Source organism: Mesoplodon mirus (genome assembly GCF_964341445.2).
Source record: "Mesoplodon mirus genome assembly, chromosome: X".
Classification (NCBI taxonomy): Eukaryota; Metazoa; Chordata; class Mammalia; order Artiodactyla; family Ziphiidae; genus Mesoplodon; species Mesoplodon mirus.
Genome location: NC_138981.1, coordinates 137,190,684 through 137,196,232, shown reverse-complemented (window position 1 = coordinate 137,196,232; position 5,549 = coordinate 137,190,684).

Sequence of the window (5,549 nt, the reverse complement as noted above, 5' to 3'; positions counted from 1 at the left end):
AGGCTGTTAATGGACTTACTAAATAAAACCTTAGCAATATCCCAGTGATACTGATTAGGGAGCATTGAGAGTCCGTATGACTAAGTCTTTAGCATTCTAAATTCCTTAGAATAACCCCTCCATCTCAGCATGGAATTTTACTTCCTTTTGTAAGTGACAAGACTATATTAAGAGGGGGGCTGTGTAAATCAGAAAAGTGACCCTCTCCCAGGTAGGCTCTGGTGATGAGTCATTGAGCTGAGAACACTTGAGGCGGCCCCTGTTCCAAGTAAGTGCTGAAAGCCCTTTGATCAAGAAATCCTTCATCATCAGCCTTCTCTCGCTCTCCTTCCACTTCTAGAACCTGCTCATTAGGAAGAGACAGGAATGATCAGTGGGATGAAGGCCTCTTCTGCAGAGTGACTTACTCTCCCTGGAGCCCAATAACACAACATGCCTCTAATGCCTGCTGGTGGGGGCACCCTGAGAGGTGAGGTGAAAGGAATTCTCAGGGGGACTACAGTAACTATGAACAGCCATATGTCACATTGTCAGCATCCAATGAAGGGAATGTGGGGAAAATATGCTTTACCTGCTGTATTAGTTTTCTAGGGCTATTGTTAAAAAAAAATACCACAAACTAGAACTTAGAAGGTTTAAACATTGGAAAATTTTTGTCTCGGTTCTGCAGGCTGGAAGCCTGAGATCAAGGTATGTGCAGAGTTGGTTCCTTCTGAGGGCTATGAGGGCAGGATGTGTTCCAGGCCTTGCTCCTGGGCTTGTCGATGGCTGTCTGCTCCCTGTGTCTCCTTGTATGCTTGTCTGTGTCTCTGTCCAATTTTCCCCTTTTATTAGATTAGGGTGCACACTAATGAATTCATTTTAACTTCATTATGTCTATAAAAATACTATCTCCAAATAAGGTCACATTCTGAGGTACTAGGGGCTTGGATTTCAACATATCATTTTGGGGGGTTGGGGGAGACACAATTCAACCCATAAAACCTGTCAAGCCTGTAATCTGGTCCCTGAGGGAAAGGACTGTTCCCACATTGCGGAGTCTATTGCTGGTAAGAGACTTTGAGGCTTGGACCCACGGACAGGGCTACAGGGTATCCCTAGAAACCATACCAAATTCATAAGTTAGTGGCTCAGTTGAGGTCACAACTCAGTTTTTAGAAAGCGCCAGAAGCCTTGGGCAGAGGCCCTGGGAAGACAGCAAAAGGAGTGTCCTTTCCCAAGGACTAACCCACAGGGTGGAAGGCTGCCCAAAGTCTTGCTGTGATGGCAGGTGAATGGCACTCCCGGCCACTTCTCTCAGTGATTTTCTGCCTCCTCCCAGCCCTCATCCCTTCCTGGTGTCCATGAGGCCGGACAGTGAGCTCAACTGAAATGGGTTCTTTCACCGACCCAAGTACAATTTAAATCCATTTCCAGACTATAAGAGAGAAGACAGAAGGAGGAAATAAAGAGAGGTGACTCAGCTCATTACAAAATGGGATTGAAAATTACAGTAACTTGGACATATGCTAAGCTTTCTCTTTTAATAATAAAATGAAGAATCAAATTGATTGTTCAACCTTCATGCAGTTTTCTCTTTCTGAGGTCTACAGACCATCTGTTACCCTTGTGCTTTTTTTTTCTTTTTTTAAAAAATTGTGGTAACATACATGTAACATAAAATTTACCATTGTTAAGTGTGAAGTTCAGTGGCATTAACTGCATTCACATTGTTGGGCAGCCATCTCCATAAATTTTTTCATCTTTCCAAACTGAAAATCCATACCAGTTGAACAACTCCCCATTTCCCTTCCCTACATCCCCTGGCACCCACCATCCTACTTTCTGTGTCTGTGAATATACTACTCCACGTCCCTCACGTTAAGAGGAATCATCCAATACTTGTCCTTTTTGACTGGCTTATTTCACTGAGCATAGCATCCTCAAGGTTCATCTATGTTTTAGCAGGTGTCAGAATCTCCTTCCTTTTACTTCTTTTAGGAGAGGTCTACCTTCGGAAACTTAGTCACTGGATCGTTTTCAATTGAGAGAGGCCACTAGGACCAAGTGTAACTGCAACTAGTGATTATGGATAGATAACAAACAAGGTCCTACTGTATAGCACAGGGAACTATATTCAATATCTTGTGATAAACCACAATGGAAAAGAATATGAAAAAGAATATATATATATGTATAACTGAGTCACTTTGCTGTACAGCAGAAATTAAACACAACACTGTAAATGAACTATACTTCAAAAATTAAAAAAAAAGAAAGTGATTATGTTTGGAGGTAAATCCTGAGCTCAGTGAGCAAGATTTGGAGAAACAGATAAAGGTGAACAGAGAAATGCTGAGCTCAGTGCACAAGCTCAAACCTGCAGGGCAGGGCCTTTTGCCAGTAGCTTTATCTATTCAATCCAACTCAACACATATTTATTGAGTACTGACACACAAAGCATTATGGGCCACGCAGAGAGAACTTCAGTGGCTTAGAGCAGGCAAGTGCAAAGAGCTCACCTACAGAAGGCAGGAAAGTGAGGGGAGGGCACCGAACACATCCGTCCACTTGGCCTTTGCTCCTTGTGTACAAGCGACCCCCTCTCCCCCGTCCCTGGCACTATACCTCAGGAACCAGTGCCACCAGCTATCTTTGGCCACTGCAAAGCCAAGCATAGGGAATTCACTGCTTGAAGTCTTATTTGTTCACCCCCTGCCTCACTCCAGAAAGGACTTAAGGGGGCTAGTGCAGTGAACTTTTAAGTTCTCTATACCAGAACTTCCCAACCAGTGGGCTACAAACTAGTCACAGGCTCACATGGTTGACCCCCTCAGTCTTTCTGTTGGCTGACAGAGGCTGGGGCAGGGGCTCCACCTGTGGGAAGGACATCTCGAGCTGTGAATAGCCTCATTTGTCTAATTCCAGTGTGCCATACAATAGTATCATTTTCTAAGTGGGACTTTATGTGCAAAGTCATTGGGAAGCCACGGACTATGTGCTGTCCTTGCTTCCTCTAACCATGTCAACTTCATCTGTTCCCACCTCCTCTGTGCATTTCTCCTCTGTCATTTCCAGCCCAGCACTCAGGCCACATGAGTGCTGGATTTCCCCCTTCTCGGGGTTCAGGTGAAAAGATACCCGTGAATTGCCTTATTCTGAATGTTGGTACTATACCATGTACAGAGGTGAACAGAAGAAGGGAAATAAGTGACACTTAGTGCATGCTAAGTGCACAGACTTTACATACAGATTCTTACATCATGCTCACCATAGTGGCCACCATTATTAACCCCAACTGAGAAAACCCCAAGATGAGAAAACCAAGGCTCAGAAAAGTTAGACTAAATTACCCAGGTTTATGGCTATGACATGGTAGCAGCAGGATTTGAATTCAGGGAGCTCTTGCTCCAAAGCCCACGCTCTCTTCAACTCACACTTGATCGCAGATCTAGTCAAGTCTTCTGGTTCATCTCCTCCTTCCAGACTGAGCATCACTCCCACATTGTCTGATAGCACCAGGGCACATAGCAGGCATTTCCAGAGTGCTTCTTGACTGACCTCCTTCCTTGGGTCTGAAGGGTGCCGTATTGTTTGCCACATGACACCATCAAGATTCAACAGTAGCCCAAGTTCATCACTAACATCAGTGGATCAGTGTGACCCAGTTCAGTCAAGTCTGTACTTTTCTCATTGGCTTTGATGTCTTCCAAGTGCAAACAAACAGTTTCAAAGACTAACAACTGAAAAACTAACCTACTTGAAAAGCTGAAAGTTAGTACATCATAATTAGATGTGTACAAGCAATTTTAGCCCATTTAGTCTTGTGGATCAGTAATCACTTTCAAGTTACTATAATGACTTTCTTTTCTAATCCATTTTTTGCATACTTTTAAATGGTTTCTACTTTGCTGAAAACCTGTTGATCCATTAGGAGCTTTTAAACTTCCCATGACAGCGCAGCACATGAGTGCAGCCCTATGTTCTACCGGCACTGGAAATAATACACTGATTTCAAAATACCAACTTGGCAGAAATCGACTGACAAGGCTTAAATCAAAACCTCTCACGAAGCATATTGTAGATGATTAGAGCACTTATCCTCTAAAATAAATACTTCAACTCCGTGTGAAATTAGAAAACAGTGAAGCCGTTTTGGAGATCACTGATATTTGAAAAATCCTTCTCTGAGTCCTTCACTAATTCCCCTGAACAAACTATTGCCGGGAGTCTTCATCATAATAGTCTTACTGACACTGCTCAAGAGAAGGCAGCATGGGGCTGTGGGTAGGACTCCCTGGGTGACACAGCATAAGGCTACCTCCCAATCTACAAAATGAGAGGGCAGTGGACAAGTCAATCCCAGATTCTATTAGACTCCAAAAATTGCTATTTTTAAATTATTATTAGGTTCAAGAATATTGTAATCAAGACAAGTGGTCCTCTAATTTTTGTGTTCATAGCCTACATTTGATTATTACAGTTTTTTTGTGACACATCCTAGGGGATTAAGAGGCTCAACACAATACCAAACAAGCAAGCAGAAATTACAACACACCAAACCTCAGTGTAGGAATGCCTCTCTCTGTCTATAAAAGAATCCCCAGTCAATCACTCTACACAGTGGGTGGCCCTTCATCCCTGAGTCACGGCGAGGAGAACTGTTGGGTACCTTGCCCAGAGTCCATATTTAGAAAGCAAAGTTCTTGTAAACAGAAAAGACTCTGTTTTCCTTTGGGTCATGTCTGCTCTTACGCTACACATGCCTGACCTTTCCTTTGAAGCAAATTGTATCCCCTCTCCCTATACTGCTCATTGAGTGCAAGGGGGAGAGAGTAGAAGAGGGAATCAGAGAGGTAGCAGGAGGGGGAGGTAGGGTGACTGAGAGGAAGATTATATAGGACCTTTGGGTTTACTCTAAGTGAGAGTTTTGAGCAGAAGAGGGACATGATTTATTTTTTTTTAATTTTATTAGAGTATAGTTGATTTACAATGTTGTGTTAGTTTTAGATGTACAGCAAAGTGATTCAGTTATACATATACATGTATGTATTATTTTCCAGATTCTTTTCCCATATAGGTTAGTACAGAATATTGAGTTCCCTGTGCTATACAGTAGGTCCTTGCTGTTTACCTATTTTATATATAGTACTGTGTGCATGTTAATCCCAAACTCCTAATTTATCCCACCCCCACTGTTTCCACTTTGGTGACCATAAGTTTATTTTCTATGTCTGTCAGTCTGTTTCTGTTTCATAGATAAGTTCATTTGCGTCATTTTTTAGATTCCACATATAAGTTATATCATGTGATATTTGTCTTTCTCTGTTTGACTTACTTCACTCAGTATGATAATCTCTAGGTCCATGATGCTGCAAATGGCAATATTTCGTTCTTTTTTATGGCTGAGTAGTATTCCATTGTAGATATACCACATCTTCTTTATCCATTCCTCTCTTGATGGACACTTATGTTGCTTCCATGAGGGACATGATTCAGATTTTACTTTTAGAACGTCAGTCTGGCAGTGGGGCAGAGAACAGATCAAATGGGATGAGGGTACGGGCAGG